This window comes from Cimex lectularius, unplaced genomic scaffold, assembly GCF_000648675.2.
Source record: "Cimex lectularius strain Harlan isolate CLEC.00 unplaced genomic scaffold, Clec_2.1 scaffold124, whole genome shotgun sequence".
NCBI lineage: Eukaryota > Metazoa > Arthropoda > Insecta > Hemiptera > Cimicidae > Cimex > Cimex lectularius.
The window spans coordinates 858,986-877,652 of record NW_019392703.1 but is presented as its reverse complement, the minus strand read 5'-3'; the positions used below and the strand labels follow the sequence as shown (position 1 = coordinate 877,652).

At 33.7% G+C, this 18,667-nt stretch overlaps 1 protein-coding gene across 3 annotated transcripts in view; it reads right to left on the bottom strand.

Annotated features, from left to right (window-relative positions):
- The window catches only part of LOC106666385 (proto-oncogene tyrosine-protein kinase ROS), a 67,497-nt gene that overhangs the window by 48,368 nt on the left and 462 nt on the right, over positions 1 to 18,667 (bottom strand). The window lies entirely within an intron of this gene.

Here is an 18,667-nt window from a genome sequence, read left to right as displayed (position 1 = left end):
TTGAGCTACCATGACTTCGATCGCCCATGGCACAAACTTCTTATTTCGACTCCCCGATTTTATTCCAACTGTATGAAAATCGCGTCTTCATATCGAAACATTTTTTATTAACGATGGTACGATGGCACATTAGCGGGACTGTGTACGATTCTAAATTTAGTATATATACATGTTTATCACAGTTAATATGTTGTTTACACTAAATGATATTCTACAAGATTCACATTTTCCCATGTACTACATTATTCTTAGAATACGTTTTTGGACTAAAAGTACATCTTTCATAAGACAGCTGTTTCCCTAAATTAGTAAGCCATAAGCACATGATATCTTGAAATAGTGAGTAGTATATTACTCGCCTAACTTCAAACGAGGCTGAATTCCTGATCTTTAACATTAGAAAACAAACTGAAGACAACTTTTTGATTGTTTCGTTTGCATGTAAATACCATGTGAGATGGTTATCAATCCACACACCTAAAACTTTACATTTTTCAGTGTTTGGATATTTTTTACTATTTAGAGATACTATCATGGCATTCGATTTTTGAGCATTCATTGTCATATCAACTTGTAAACCATTTAGTCATGTTGCACAGTGTGGAATTTGTAACAGAGACCATACATTCATACTGCTTGCAGAGACCACAAACGGCGAGTCATCTGCAAACTTTATTTTCATGGAACAAGGCAACTTTATTTTCATGTTCTGGAGGGATTCACGTCTTCAGATCATTTACATACACAATAAACAGAAGTGGTCCAATTTGCGAACCCTGCGGCACTCCATTTAGCACACTTACTTACGGAAAGGTCCACAGCTTGGGGACAAAATTTCCCGATTCATTGGAGAGCCAACCCCGGATGCGGAACCCCAGAGATCAGATAGTAAAGCCAGGAACACACTTACCCTATGCTACGCCATGCGACGTTACCCGATGCTACCCGACGCCTTGCCACGTTTTGGTAGGGTGTGCACATCTATCCGACGCAAGCACACGTCGCGTACAGTCCACAGCGTTTATCACAATAATCACTTTCACAATCGCAACGCATCTTTTGTTCTTAATGCACTATTTTGAGCAAAACTTTGTACAGCCATGTAATAAATTGTTAGTTAAATTTTATGAGCACAAAATTAGCATCGGGTAGATGTGCACGGGGATAATGCAACCTTTTGGAAAATCGGAATTTGGATTTGCGTCGGGTAGCATCGGGTAGCGTCGCATGGCGTAGCATCGGGTAAGTGTGTTTCTGGCTTAAGGCGGCTCGACCTTCAGACACTAATACCACTGTTCTGCACAAAGGAATATATCGAACAATATACATCCTCCCTGCTAGATTCCAGCAAGCTCTCCCAACTGAAAACATTGCTGACTTCTTTCAGCATGTAGACCCTGTCAAGAAAGATTTTTCTATTTTCCTCGTTTTCCGGACAATCGAGGATTAAATGTTTTATGCTTTCGGGTTCATCGCAGGTCTCACAGTTTGCAGATGCCCTACTTGTTTATTTTGTATAGGTACTCTCCGCAGATGCAGTGGTTCGTACGAATCCGAGTCATTGACGCATAGAATCTTTTGTAGGTCGTTTTTGCCAAGTTTGTCTGGGAAAAGGGATTTGTAGCCTCTTCCCGCAGTTCCTCTGTAATACCAGTTACGCCATTCTATTAACCTCTGTTTGTTTATTGTGCGTTTTGCGTCGATTTTTGGTAATTTTATGTTGTGGAACTCTTCGATCTTGGTTGCTTCTTTTGCTACCCGGTCGACAATTTCATTGTTCACTTGGAAATTATTTCAAGTAATAATTATTTTAATAATAATAGTAATAATTTCATTTACGAAAATTAAGTAATATAGTAAAAAAGACGTAAAAATTGAAGGATAAAATAATAAAACCATAAACAAAAGTAAGATATTTAACCAATCTGCACATTTTCGCTTGTCACCTAAAAGCAATTCTTGTAACAGGTGGCAGGAGTTATGTCAGTGAATAAAATTTCTAAAAATTAAATCAAAAGAACTTAAAAAGTGTATAATACCAAATAAATGAAAGAAAAAAGAAAAATAATGAAGAAAGAAAACAAAAATAAAATAAAATGCAATAACTTCAAATAAACATAAAATAGAAATTAAAAAATACAATAATTGCCATAGGATGCCAAATATACCACAAAGAAAGTTCAAATTATAAACTTTAAATTTTTACAATAATAAATTTTTGGAAATAATAAGAATTAAATTTTTTTTAAATTAACTTTAAGAATGTAAAGAAACCTAAAAACAACATTTAATGAAAAATTAAAGTAAAAATTAGTGTTTACTTTGGATATAAAAATATTAGTCACTACTTTTTGTCTAGTTTGATACTCATTGTTTGATTCAGCAAAAAGGCTATTTTTAAAGACATACATAAGAACATTTTAAAAACAATTGTTTAAATTTTAGAAACTGAAAAATATCATGTAGTTTTATTGGTGTTGAATCTGAAAGGTTAAGAAAGGATAATTCTCAAAAGCGAATTTGAGTTATAATTAATGGATTTAAATAATTATTGGTTCCACCCCATGAAACATTGCAAATTATAGACTGATCTAAGGCATAATAAACTGATTTGAACATTTTTAAATTTAGGATCTTTCTTAATACACTGAATTTATAAAGGAGTTTTCTCAGTCGCATAACCAAAGAATCAATGTGTAATTTAAAATTTAACCTAGAGTCTAATATAACTCCTAAATATTTAGTATTATTTGTAATTGGTATGGGGGAACAGTTACAGTTAAATGTAGTCTGAAATTTAAAGCTAACAAACATAATTTAACAAAATTTAAAGCTATTTAAAACTAATAATAACTAACTTTAATGCAAAATGTAAAACATTGGATTTATCATTATTTAAAAGTAAACAGTTAGAAGATAAACATGTTTTAACAAGTCTAAGATCATTGTTAATAGATATAATCAAATTATTAATTATCCTTCCAGAAAAAATCAAGCACGTATCATGAGCATAACTAAAAACCTTACCAGATATTTTCAATTTTAAAAGATCATTAATATGTATATAAAAGAAAAAACAGGGGAACTAAAACCGTGACCTAAATTTCATCTTGTATAAATCAATATATCGGGTATTTCAACTTTAAATTGTTGAACTTTGAAAGAGATCATTTTCTGTATGAAGATGTAAACGGCGCACACTATTAAAAGAGGGTCCGACTATAATTTATTTAAAATCGGAAAAAAAAGGTCGCTCGTCGTTTCTGTCCTCTGTCACAGTTCGTGTAAACAAATTTGCGAAGCAGGTCAAAACACCGGGGCGGGTGCCGGTGTCCTGGCGACGTCCTGTAAAGGATCCAGAGCCCTCTGGATAAACAGATGTCATTTTCAATCAAGGTTCGTTTACAAACACGTCCACGGCCCCAGGATTCGGTCCAAACGTTACGAGACGAAGGGAAAACATGCCGATTACGAGGATATCTTCGGTAATATTGGCTTTTATACCCTTTATTCTCTTGGGATACTGTTAATCCCAACAAAACTAACTATGTGACGGAACAATAAAAAAATATTGTTTTTGTTTGTTTATACATTTCAATTAATTAATATTTAATTAAGGTTTTGGTTAAGATAAAAAAGTCAGTGTCATGAGCGGGATTCGAACCCACGACCTTCGGCTAAATACGCCGCTGCTCTACCATTTGAGCTATCGTGACTTCGATCCACTTCGAACTTCCCATCTCAACCCCACTTTTTTTAATTTTCCCTCCTTTTTGCCATTTTTCTAGCTCAAGTGGTAGAGCAGCGGCGTATTTAGCCGAAGGTCGTGGGTTCGAATCCCGCTCGTGACACTGACTTTTTTACCTCAACCAAAACCTTAATTAAAGATTAATTAATTGAAAAGAATTTATTTGGTCAATCGGACCACGAAACCTAATAGTTTTATTTATAAACTTAGAATAAAACGATCAGAAGAAGAACATTATTTTCCTAATTTTTGTCCGTAAAAAAGTTACATTGTAATAAATCTTTTTCACATCATGTCATTATTTCCATAAACTTTACTCACCTCGTTCCTAATTAACATCCTCATTCTTTTTTTCTTAATCAACAACTAATAAAAACTCGCGGCATTTATCGGACAAGAAATCAGGAGCGACGTCAAGGATATAAGCACGGTGAGTCAAGACACAAGATTCATTTCTGCCAATGCCAGTGTTAAAAGCGTTCGTTACAGCAAAGGTTTTCCATCTTTTTGGCCATTTTTTAAGCCGAAGGTCTTGGGTTCGAATCCCGCTCGTGACATTGACTTTTTCATTTCAACCAAGACCTTACATACAACATTCCATTGATCAAATAAAGATCATAATCCTAGCGAGGTATTGCTCTAATTTTGGCAGGTTCTAAATTTTTAAAGATGATGAACTTTTGTTCTAAGTACTAATTTTTAATATATCGACTAGAAAACACCACATATAATGATATTGTAATGATGTGTACTGGAAAAGGCAGTGATATCAATATGTCGTGATGTCAGGTTTATAATCAGTTAGAGGCAAGAAATTAACTAAATTTTTGAAAAGATTTTTGTCAATTTATCTGTGTTAAAAGCGTTGGTTAATCGGTAACTTTATTCCAGTTGATCATATATAGTTTATAACCCTAGCTGTACGTTACTGATCTAATTTTAACAGATCCACATTTTAAAACACGTTCGTTTTTTAAGTCGCATAATAAAGTACATGTACCATCTAATTTAAAGTTTGTAATGTCTGCGTACAGCGACATATAAATTAATCTTTGATTGTAAGGTCTTGTTTGAAATGATAAAGTTAGTGTCACGAGCGGGATTCGAACCCACGACCTTCGGCTAGATACGCCACTGCTCTACCACTTGAGCTATCGTGACCTCGATCCACTCGGACAGATGTCCCATCTTTACTCATGAGCGTTGAGACCCATGAGGATCTTTTACGTCCGGACATATCCCCAAGGGGACTTCTCAGACGCCTGGTGCCCCGAAGGAACACCAGGAAGATTTTACATGCATGAACTTGTCACATCCCTTGGCTAGCGAGGTAGTGCAATAGTAGCCAAGTTCAGAAGTGCCCTGAAAAGGGCATATCCATACATGTGCCTTAAAAAAGGCAATTTTGTGGCTTCCAGCATAGTCTCTCGGCTATGCCTTTCACCACCCCCGGAGAGATAGAGAAGGCACTCTGTCTCCGGCTCCGGTTGGCCGGTACCCTCCAGCTAAGGTACAATTTGTTTGCAACCACGACCACCACGAGTCCAACCTCATTTAGCAGAGCCGCTTGGGTGCTCTACTCCCGTGGTTCAGTTTTATTTTTAAGGTGGGACTGATGGCCCACCCAGGAGAACTTGCGAACTCCCTACTGATCCACCCGTTGCCTGAGGGGTGCGGGTTCAGTAACCCAGGAACCATCTGCCAAAGCAGAAAGGGGAAGGAAAGGAAAAGGTAAGGAAGGACAGGGAAGGTAAGGGGAATTTGCCTCCATCATTGGTTACCCCCAGGCACCGGAGTTGATGGTAGGACTTGCCTGGGCCCATAGGGAAGGTTACCCTATGGGGTTGATCCACTCGGACACCAACTCCCCATCTCAACCTACAACCTTTCGAATTTTTCATCCTTTTGGCCATTTTTCAAGCCGAAGGTCTTGGGTTCGAATCCCGCTCGTGACACTGACTTTTTCATTTCAACTAAGACCTTACATACAAAGAATAATTAATTGAAAGTGGTAATTTGATCAATCAGACCACTAAATATAATGGGTCTGAATTAAGGTTTTTCCACATTATTAAGTACTAACCCTTGATACATCGGCTAAAAAAATATTATAGCCATCTGGGGCGATGTCGGGGATATAAGCACGGAGAGGCAAGTTGTCAGATACTTCCATTTCTTCCTATCTTGTAGCGGCATAGGTTTGTTCCGGATGATTAAATAAACTACATTTTCTATTAAGATATTTTTAGCTGGATCTAAATTTTCAAAAGTGGATTATTATGGTGATAACTTAAGTCGGGGCTGAAGCATCATCGATCACCTGATTTAAGGCGTTTTGCCAGCAAAACCTTGCTATATAAAAAAGCAATATTCCTTGGCTAGTTAAGGAAAAAACTGTAGTCAAATGTGTTACATTAGGGAAATAAGTAGGGTGAGGCTGCCAAGTGTTAAAATCGCTTATTTTATCGCATTTTTATGCCGATTCGTCTAACGGTGGTATCACGACAGTGGAATTTGAGTCAAAACGAACGATGTTATTTCAAAACTTCATATAATGTACGTATAAAACTCATGGTAAACAAACACCGAACGCAATTCTATGACCTCTATCAAATCATGAATTGCTAATTGATTTGTGACGATCAAAACAAGCATAACTGGTTGTGTTTGGCCAATAAATTTGTTATCAATCACTAAGATGGATCGCCTTCTTCACTTTCAATATCTTCGTTTATTTAAATCTGCAGAAACCAATTCACAATAATTATTTGATTTTTTTAAAGGTGGGAGATGACTGAGGTGTATAGCCTACGGTCCGCCCGTTGTAGGTTGTACTTATTATTAATTTCGAGGGCTTCGCACCCAGAGTTGATCGGTCGATCCCTTTAAATTCGGCGGCTCGCCGTCGAGCAATTAATGCTGAATTGCTTCCATTTCCTCCTTCCGGCTTCATCAGGGTGTAGTCCGCTAATTAGAAGGAAATTCAAATTAAAATGTTTAAATGATGCCGTCTCATGTAAAAATAGTTTGGACCGTCTAGTTTTTTTTTCTTTAAACCTTTTAACCCTTTGACCTTTGCTACGTTCAATTTAAAAGGATAGCTGAGATTAATTCTTCTCAATGATTTCTACTATGATCATTTAAAAAACAATAAGAAGAGAAGATTAAAGAACATAAAAATTAAACTCTTTTAAAACCTAATTTCAATAATATTGGGGGGAAAACTATAATTCTCATAGTACGAATAACATACTGTAAATTTTACTCTGTCCAGCCTTTGTACCAAGAGAGTTATAATTTGTAAAACTTTTTGTTTAATTAATTAAGGTTTTTAGTTGAGATAAAAAAGTCTGGCACGAGCGGGATTCGAACCCACGATCTTCGGCTAGATACGCCGCTGCTCTACCACTTGAGCTATCGTGACCTCAATCCACTCGGACACCATCTTCCCATCTCAACCGCACCTTTTGAATTTTCCCTCCTTTTTGAAAACCTTTTGAAAAATGGCAAAAAGGAGGGAAAATTCGGTGGGGTTGAGATGGGAAGTTAGTGTCCGAATGGATCGAGGTCACGATAGCTCAAGTGGTAGAGCAGCGGTGTATCTAGCCGAAGATCGTGGGTTCGAATCCCGCTCGCGCCATTGACTTTTTTATCTCAACTAAAAACCTTAATTAATTGTAATATATTAATTGGTCAAGCGGACCACGAAATTAGTGAATTTAACTTTTTGTTTAACTAGATCACTATCCTAAGACAATTGACTTTATTTGATCAACAGGAATAAAGGTACGTTGTTTCAAACGGATCTTGCCTCGCCCAAGTTATAACCCTGACCGTTGACATCAAAGCTGTTTGGGTACATCCATTTTAGAAATATTCTGTGTTTTGATTAAGACGCATAATTGACGACATTAAATGCCACTGTTAGCTCAAAATTTGTAAATTGTCAGGATTATAAATCTAAATTTGGTCAATTAAAATACAACAACGCTATAAAAAACTAAAAACTAAACTCGATATTGTTTAACTAGTGTCTTTTCCCGCCAATTACTTAAATTGAAATTGCTTTTAATAATACAGCAGTGTTTCGATTCTGACATTGCTGACTACTGGATCTGACTTAAATCAGTGCTCGATGATGCTTAATTGAGGACATCAAATACCTTCCAGCTCCAAAAAACGAAATGCCAAATGAGCTGCCATCTATAAAAATTTAAATCGAAAGGTTATACACTTTGTGGTCAACTGGGACAAAAATACCCTGTTACAAACGCTTTACACACTGGCAACATTGACATACACCCAAAGAATCAGCTCTTGCCTCTCCCTCCTTATAATCCTGACTATTGCATCATATAGCTATGGAAATTTTTGGTTTCTTAGCAATGTGAATAACTTTGGTTCCGATGTTGCTCAATGTTGAGAAAACCTGCCTCAAATCAAATGATCAGTTTTCGATTTCAAGTACTACCTTGATAAATTGCCTTCTTTGAAAATTTGGATTCAGGAAATATTTTATCCATGGCCCGTCCTAGGATTTTACCCTTTATTTGATCATCGTGAATAAAATTACGCCAAAATAAACCTTTTTTTTTAACAAATGCAACTCAGACAGAAATTTGGCATCTAACAACTTGCCTCGGCCTGCGTATAACCCTGATATTGCACCATGACTATTTTCTGTTCAATACGACAAGGGTTATTATTACAACAGGAATACTTGTGATTCAGATGTTGCTGAATACTGGCAAAACCACTTTCAAAAAGATGGTCAATGAACGCCAAGTACCACCGGATAGGCTGCCATATTTGAAAATTTAGACCCAGCATAATTTCCTGAAGTCGATGAGCATCAAGTACCACAGGATAGGCTGCTATATTTGAAAATTTAGACCCAGCATAATTTTCTGAAGTCGATGAGCGTCAAGTACCACAGGATTAGCTGCCATATTTGAAAATTTAGACCCAGCATAATTTTCTGAAGTCGATGAGCGTCAAGTACCACAGGATTAGCTGCCATATTTGAAAATTTAGACCCAGCATAATTTTCTGAAGTCGATGAGCGTCAAGTACCACAGGATTAGCTGCCATATTTGAAAATTTAGACCCAGCATAATTTTCTGAAGTCGATGAGCGTCAAGTACCACAGGATTAGCTGCCATATTTGAAAATTTAGACCCAGCATAATTTTCTGAAGTCGATGAGCATCAAGGACCACAGGATAAGCTGTCATATTTGATAATTTAGACCCAGCATAATTTCCTGAAGTCGATGAGCGTCAAGTACCACAGGATAAGCTGTCATATTTGATAATTTAGACCCAGCATAATTTCCTGAAGTCGATGAGCATCAAGTACCACAAGGTAAGCTGCCATATTTGAAAACCCAGCATAATTTCATGTACAAATCGACAGCATACGCTTACAGCACGTGCAAAATAGAGATTTGAAGTATTTAACAACTGCTTGTAACTGTGAAGAAGCGCCATATGGCTATGTCATTTTCTGTCCATAAATGAAGTGTTTCGTAACAAGTATAGTTTAGATATTGTCGAACATCGGCAAATATTCTCAAATCAGATGGTCTAAGAAGCTTAATTTAAGACTTTAAATGCCACCAAATTCATCAGCCATCGAACAAATCCGACAAAAAATTGATACCTGGCCCATCCCATGATTGGAAAGTTTTGATCCTTTGAAATAAAAGTACCCTCAATGGCTTTGAACACAGGGAAAATGAAGGAATCTAACTCCTACCTTTACCATCTTATATCCTTACTTTCCTTAAAAGTGGTATTTTCTTGTCGATACATCTAAGACCATTGGTTTGAAATACAATAAAGTGTAGCGTACGACAATGTAGCATGTGTATCTTTGTATCTATACAGGGTGTCCCAGTTCCTTCTGACGAAACTCAGGGAATCGATTCTACTCTTCGTTTGGAGCAAAAAATGCTCAGGAGAAAATTTTCGGAAAGTTCTCTATTTTGAAGATATTCGTCAATTTAGGTTTTTTCAACTTTTCACTACCTTACCACATAAAAACGCTTACAACTTCCAAAATGTTGAGACTACAACAAATCCAATTACACCATTTGAAAGAACGCTAAATTTGCTGTAAGATACTTCTTTGCAATAATCTGAATGACATAAAATGTTAGCCAATATCAGTTGGAACATGTCAAAATTACAAAATTTAAAATTTTGGTCATGATTGCATGTCATTCGGATTATTGCAAAGAAGTATCTTACAGCAAATTTAGCGTTCTTTCAAATGGTGTAATTGGATTTATTGTAGTCTCAACATTTTGGAAGTTGTAAGCGTTTTTATGCGGTAAGGTAGTGAAAAGTTGAAAAAACCTAAATTGTCGAATATCTTCAAAATAGAGAACTTTCCGAAAATTTTCTCCTGAGCATTTTTTGCTTCAAACGAAGAGTAGAATCGATTTCTGAGTTTCGTCAGAAGGAACTGGGACACCCTGTATATATCTATCTATGGAACTATTTGTAAATATCTATCTAGCTCTATATAATCATCTATATTTTTATCATATTATATACATATGCATCTAGGCCTATTTCCATGCAAATATATACATAATTTTCCATGTAGCACTGGACGCAATATCAAGGATTGTGTTATTTTCTTGTCGTTTTTTCCCCCGTCAGTTAAATCTTAAACCTCAGCTGTATTTCTCTCTGGCTAATCCTAATCCTTTTTTTACCCCCCGAAAAAACTGTACAAGTAATAAGTGTAGGAGTGGCGCTGTGTGGGCCTGGGATTGTACTTTACCAATTGTGAAGAGCGCATTGTTCATTTGTAGTCCCTTCCTGCCGTCCTACTCCGCAATCATTCACAAATGACCGTCACGCCGAAAGGGAAACATCACACACACAAAAAAATGAAAATCTTACGATTCGGTAAATTATAAATAATTAATCATTTTATAGCGAATCCTTGAAAAGTCTTTAACTATATTATGTAAAAACACACAGACTTGGTGTGAAAAGTTTAAGGTTTATTATATTATCCCCCTGGAATGATTTTGTTTTACATTTTAATTACAATTTGAACACGAAGATTCGATTTCAATTCGTGGATAGGACGGAAGGAAGTTCGCCTAATGATCCTGCCTGGACGCAGGAAGTGGTCAAATGGCTCAACCTCGCCGACCTCAAAATGCCTATCAAAAACAATCACCGCATATAAAACCTAGACATGAGATCCGTACTTTAAAACGGAATAAATAATAAAACTTAGTTTTACTTTTATCTTATTATAAGCCGGAAAAATCATAGTGGATCTTTTAACAATTCCTGACAAAGGTTCACAAAAATCTACAAACCTAAGCCTTAGGGCTATCTAAAGTCATCCACAAAAGAAAAAAAATTGTTTTAACTCCTCAAAAACTGATAAAATTTAAGTTCACCTAGCAAGAAGTAAAGCTGATTTTTAATTGAGCAAAATGAAAGTAAATTTAAACTAAAGTGTCTCGTTTGACGTAAGTCAGGTTTAGTAAGATTTTGCAATACCCTGTATAAAACAAAAACTATTTCTTGTAATGTTTTCGAGGTATAAAGTGAAAAAATAGGATTTACTCTTTTCCATTTTATCTTTGGATTTAAAAAAAATTCGAACTCTTACTCCACTTTATTTCTTTGAATTTTTATACAGGATGTTGGGTTTTTTGTTCTTTATTCTTAAAATGTCCCTTGGCAATAAATTCCCGTTTTGATAGGAATTTATAAAAGTTTTAGATTTATTTTTAGAATTTTAGTAAATTTAAAATATTAAATCCATTAGATTTCGTGGTCCGACTGACTGCATAACTTCTTTCAATTAATTAATCTTTATGTAAGGTATTGGTTGAGATAAAAAAGTCAGTATCAGGAACGGGATTCGAACCCACGGCCTTCGGATAAATACGACGGAATGTGGATCGAAGTCACGATAGCTCAGATGGTAGAGCAGCGGCGTATTTAGTCTTACATAAAGATTATTTAAAATATTCGTAAAATTTATCAATTTATCAAGAAACTATAAAAACAAACGTATAAAAAAACAATCAAATCAATTATTTTGTTCTTGCTTCATTCTTTATCATATTTACTTTCTCACATTTTCATATTTTATAGAAAATTTAAAAAAAATAATCACGTAAAACAAAATCTTTTTGAACAGAATTTTCACCCTTGGATTTTCTTACAGCATCAACCTTTGTCGAGAAATATATTGGGTTGTCCGGAAAATAATGCAGGATTTTAAGTTTTCATTAAAAAAAATCTATATAAAATATTCTGTTTACGTTTACAGGATTACTCATTTGTATGANGAAAGATGGCAAAAAGGAGGGAAAATTGAAAAGGTGGGGTTGAGATGGGAAGTTAGTGTCCGAGTGGATCGAGGTCACGATAGCTCAAGTGGTAGAGCAGCGGCGTGAATTAGTGAATTTAACTTTTTGTTTAACTACATCACTATCCTAAGACAATTGACTTTATTTGATCAACAGGCATAAAGCTACGTTGTTTCAAACGGATCTTGCCTCGCCCAAGTTATAACCCTGACCGTTGACATTAAAGCTGTTTGGGTACATCCATTTCAGGAACAGACTATACTTCTGTGTTTTGATTAAGACGTTTTCATGGTGCATAATTGACGACTTTAAATGCCACTGTTTGCTCAAAATTTGTAAATTGTCAGAATTATAACCGCACCTTATGAGTTGAGATAGGAAGTTGATATCCGAGTGGATCGAGGTCATGATAGCTCAAGTGGTAGAGCAGCGGCGTATCTAGCCGAAGATCGTGGGATCGAATCCCGCTCGTGCCATTAATTTTTTTCATCTCAACTAAAAACCTTAATTAATTGTAACGTATTAATTGGTCAAGCGGATCACGAAATTAGGGAATTATAATATATGTTTTACGAGGTTCATGATTTAAATATTTTAAAAATCAAATGAACAAATAAATTTAAAAAAAGTCCTTTTGGTTAATTTTCACAAAGCTAATTTAAAACCTCGTACAATCCATCAAGCTGATTTATATATACAAATTTTCAATTAATAAAAAATAATCTATAAGGAATGAAATATTACTTCAGTTAAAAATAAAAAAAAGCTAAATAGAAAAGGAAATTGATTTAATTTGTAATTTAATCCGACTGGTTTACATAGTAGACCTCGTGACTTGCTCGTATGTAAAATTAAACATAATTTTTCTAAATTTACTTTGTTTTTAATTATTTTTATTCCAAACTTTGCTCTTATTAAAAATCATGTAGGTAATTTTTTTGTTAAGAATAGTTCTTTTTATAAACTGTACATATTTCGAAGCAGCCTTGCTTCTTCTTCAGTATAGAAAAATCTTTCCAATATCTCTCTTTAATGTGTATACATTAGTAAGATTTAACGATATTCCTAATGTGTTTTACATTACTAATGAACCCAAAGTAATTCTAAATAATAAAATTAGAAGCAAGTACAAAAGTAAATCCGCATGATCCTTGACTATTATTACTAAGGAATTTCAATGAATATTAGTTTCAATAACTATCGATTTTCCTCATATACATGCTTTAAAAATTAGATATGATTAATCGAATTAATGATATAATGGATAATTTAACTAATATAGTTTTTATTAAGATTATGATTTGATTATTGACAAATTAAAATATTTTTTCGGAATATTTTTGTTTTATGTTTTTTTTTTTCGTTCGAGATTTTTGCACATTTGACACAGTGCCTTTCTGAAGATGGCATGAAGTCGAAACGAGTATGAAACTAGCGAAAAAAGGCGGACCCAGTAAAACGATCAGTACGGCTGTTCAATATTTGTTCATCTATTGGTAGTTCAACCAAGAACGCCAAATCTAAACAGATTTTAATAATAAGCCTGATGATGATGAAAATCAAAAGGCGTCTGACAGGCCGAAACAGCGAAATAATCGTAACCGACGAAGCAAAAGATTTTAAACATTTCAACAAGTAATTTCGTCCGGACGTTGTGCCAGTCGATGAAAAACCAAAGCGGAAACGCGTCTAACCAAGGACGAACAGCGAGTGCAAGCGGACCCGATAGATGAAAAATAAAGTTGAATCTGTACATAACCAGAACGCACACGGAGTTTATATTGAAGCGTTATAACACAAAAAATTCTGTTTATCACCAGTTTACACGTTTTAGAAATAAAAGCGGTTACGTGTCTGGTCCCATTAGTTTGACGCGTTACAGGCAGCTCGTCAATTCTTTTAACGGCCCCGGTGGTTCAACCCTTTGAAAATAAGGCTGAATTCAGGGACAAAGAAGTTTTTCGATATTGAATCGCGAGTCAGTCTGCAGAAAACTGTTTTGTCCGACGCGTTGCAATTAACGAAGGCAAATGAACGGCTCATCAGGCCAATTAAGCGAAACGCGACGGACGGGAATCCTGGCTGTATCTCACAAGATGCAAGTCAGATCAAACAAAGAGAAAGAGAGTAGTTTAATCCTTTATTATTTATTTATTTTTTAACTGCTTAAAACACTAAATAATCTGTTTATATCATAATCACTGCATAAACTACCAGTTCTTTTTATTTAAAATTATACCTCATTTCCAACAAAAACAAACTATTGTGAAAATTTCCTACATTTTGACTCGAAAACAAACTTTTACCGTTTTGCGAGATGATCTCATGGCATTCATGTCACAAACATCTTATCTTTTAATTGACAGATGCTAAGAGGAGAAAACCAAAAACGGCAGAAGGCAAATATTCGACAGTATTTTTCTAAAATGTTCACGTCTTGTCCAATATGAAAATTGATTTATTAAAAAAATAAGGAAAATTTTAAGTTTAACAAAGGTTAAAAGAAAATTTGAACTGCGACACCCTGCATGTTAAAAAGAAGTTGGGCCTACTGTTTGATTTAAATTGTCAATAATATTTTAAAATTTATTTATTGATTTTATTTGTTTTTTGCAAAAATGTTTTTTTGGGCTAAGTTAACTAAACACAGGGGGTCCGGAAAAATATAACAATCCCCTACACCTCGACCAAATTTTTTTTACGAAGTACAAATGCCAGAGATTGGACTTTTATACAGGATATTGCAATCCAAAACAAAGAAAATCTTTTTTGCCGTTCTTTCCTAAATTTAAACAATCGTAACAGTATTTCTTTGAGCTATGTCAGTACAGAGTGTCTCAAAAAATATAAAAATCCCCTACACCTCGACCAAATTTTTTTTACGATGTACAAATGCCAGAGATTGGACTTTTATACAGGATATTGCAATCCAAAACAAAAAAAAAATCTTTTTTGCCGTTCTTTCCTAAATTTAAACAGTCGTAACAGTATTTCTTTGAGCTATGTCAGTACAGTGTCTCAAAAAATATAAAAATCCCCTACACCTCGACCAAATTTTTTTACGATGTACAAATGCCAGAGATTTCGACTTTTATACAGGATATTGCAATCGAAAGCAAAGAAAATTTTTTTGCCGTTCTTTCCTAAATGTAAACAGTCGTAACAACATTTCTTTGAGCTATGTCAGTACAGAGTGTCACAAAAAATATAAAAATCCCCTACACCTCGACCAAATTTTTTTTACGATGTACAAATGCCAGAGATTGGATTTTTATATAGGATATTACAATCCAAAACAAAGAATATCTTTTTTGCCGTTCATTCCTAAATTTAAACAGTCGTAACAGTATTTCTTTGAACTATGTCAGAGTGTCCTAGTACAACTCGACAAGTTATACTTTATATAATGTTCAAACAAAATGGCCAAAAATTGGGTATTTAAACAGAGTATTGCAACAACAATATCCTTTTTTCCGTTCTCTCATGGATTTTGACAATGGTAATAATCCATTTTATTTAGCTATAGCTTTAAGCTTTAATTTTTCTCTTATATAAAGTACAAATAAATGTCAGATATTGCATATTTATACTGGTTATTGAATAGGGATTTTTTTAAAGCCATTCTCTTTAGAATTTCAACCGTCGGTTCTTTGAGCTAAATTAATTATAGGGTGTCCCGAATAATATAAAAGCATTAGTCCATCTCAAGAGCACTTTTCTTTCGTATAATTAACAAACAAAATGGCCAGAAAATCAATTTTTATACAGGGTACCGCAACAAGAATGTTCTTTTGCCGAGCTAGCCTGAATTTCAACAATCGCAGTTTTTTTTTAACCTAGGTTAATATATAGACTGCCCCAAATATTATAAAAATCCCAACTCAACCAATCCTCACTCTTGTTTTGTACAAAGGACAAAAAAAAATGCCAGAAATTTGATTTTATACTGGGTACTGCAAAGAGATTTTTTTAGCAATTTCCTCCTGAATTTAAATAGGTTGCAATATTTATTTAAGCTGAGTTAATAAAAAAAGGTATGCCAAATAATATAAAAATTCAAGTACAACTCAACCACACATCTTTTGTATAATGTACAAATAAGTCTAAGAAATTGGGTTTTTATACAGAGTATTGCAAAGGATTTTTTTTTAAAGCCATTCTCTCTTGAATTTCAACCGTCGCTTCTTCGGGCTAAGTTAATATACTCGGCGTCCCGAAGAATATACACACGTGCTTGGTTTATAATTTACAAACGAATTTCCCAGAAATTGTATTTTTTACAGGGTACTCCAGCAAGAATTGACTTTTTGGGTATTCTCTAGTTTAGATGCTTTAAAGCTTAGCTTAAAGAAGAGGAAACTATGTTTGTATTGTACAAATTATCAGCCAACAAATCCAAGTTAATTTATTATAGAAAAATAGTTCAGTTGAGAAAAATTTCTAATCATAAGTTTCATGAAAGGAAACAAATAGGCCATGATTGTTTTTATTCGTAATTAACAATTTCATATGCTATAATTAACTATGAAAAAAATAACACGCCAAAACGACAAATAAAACGTAAATTAGAAAAAAAAGATTTTAAGTCTTTTTAATTGATATTTTTAAAAAATCGAATACCCTTTTGTGTTCATATCACAGAGAATTTTTAAATTCAAAAATTAATTCTTTCTCCTTTTCTTTTTATTTTTCTTAAAAATCCGTATTCCTTCCATTATGTATCTTTAAAAAAATAATAAATATAATAGAAAAATAGAACAACTGAAATTTATGGTCTTATGATTTGCACATTTCTTCCCTGGTTAACACACCAAAAAAAAAAATAAATAAATAAATAAATAAAAAAATATCAGTTGGAACATGTCAAAATTACAAAATTTAAAATTTTTGTCATGATTGCACGTTCTAGTGAGGTTACAAAAAAATACCTACAACTTGTCAAATTTCACAAAAACTTCTTAATCTAATATGCTTTACGTTGATATATCCAGGTTTTTAAATAACGTTCTTGGAGAGTTGAAAAATCAACGTAAAACATATTAGATGAAGAAGTTTTTGTGAAATTTGACAAGTTGTAGGTATTTTTTTGTAACCTCAGTAGAACGTTCAATCATGACCAAAATTTTAAATTTTGTAATTTTGACATGTTCCAACTGATTTTGGCTAACATTTTATGCCATTCAGATTATTGCAAATAGAAGTATCTTACAGAAAATTTAGCGCTCTTTCAAATTGTGTAATTGGATTTATTGTAGTTTCAACATTTTGGAGGTTGTAAGCGTTTTTATGTGGTAAGTTAGTGAAAATGTGAAAAAACCTAAATTCACGAATATCTTCTAAATAGATAACTTTCCGAAAATTTTCTCCTGAGCATTTTTTGCTCCAAACGAAGAGTAGAATCGATTCCCTAAGTTTCGTCAGAAGGAACTGGGACACCCTGTATAGATCGTTTCTTCTGTCGAGCAAGTTTTATCCTTACAAATCATCAAAACCAAGTTCAAAGATTTTTTCAACATTAAATTTATATTTATAGATGTTTCAACAAATTTGTCCAAATTATTATTTTTTAAATAATTGATAGTAAATGTGCGATCAACGAAACGAAAACTTTGAACTTGAAACGCAGTATTCATACGTTTATCTATATTTCGACTATATTTATCCCTAAAAAATATCGAAACAAGCGTATTTTATTTTCATTTTAATCTTAATCTCTATTTTTAAACTTAATAATTCATTCGCAGCTTCCTTCACATTTTACGATTTAGTCATTAAGCCAGAAAAAGGCCTCCTAACGCCAGTAATAGAAAAAATAGAAAAGCTGTAATTTACAAAGACAAAACTGCGTTTAATCTGTTAAATGATTTGCATATTTCCTCACTATTAACCCCCCCCAAAAAAAAAAATTGCCTCCAAATGATAATATAATTTTACAATTTTTTTTAAAATTGCTATATTCAAGACATTTGAAGGAAAATAGTTGTAAAAACGACTAAGAACTATTTACCTAGGCTAGCTTTCCGCCTTATCCGATATTTGCATATAATCATCTTATACATCAAAAATTAACGACTAATAATTTCAATAAAACTAAAACTGTAATTAATAATAATAATAAAAATAATAAAATTAAAAGACTTTTTCTGTTAAACAAGGTTTGGTAAAATTATTATTTTTTGAATAATTGATAGTAAACGTTCGATCAACGAAACGAAAACTTTGAACTTGAAACGAAGTACGTTTATCTATATTTGGACGATATTTATCAAAAAAATTAACGAAACAAACATTGTTTTTATTTCAATCTTAATCTTTATTTTTAATCTTAATAATTCATTCGTAGCTTCTTTCACGTTGTACGATATAATTATTAAGTCCCGAAAGGGTAAGCCAGCCTAAGCCTCCGCGCCTTATTTTTACAAGAGAGCATCTTCAAAACTAAGAAGAATCTTTTTCTAAGAAGAATTTTGAACGTTTAATTAATATGAATTAATAGCAAAAGCAATCATTTGCAATTCAAGAACGTGTGTTTATCTATTTATTTTTAATTTATTTTAAAATATTGGT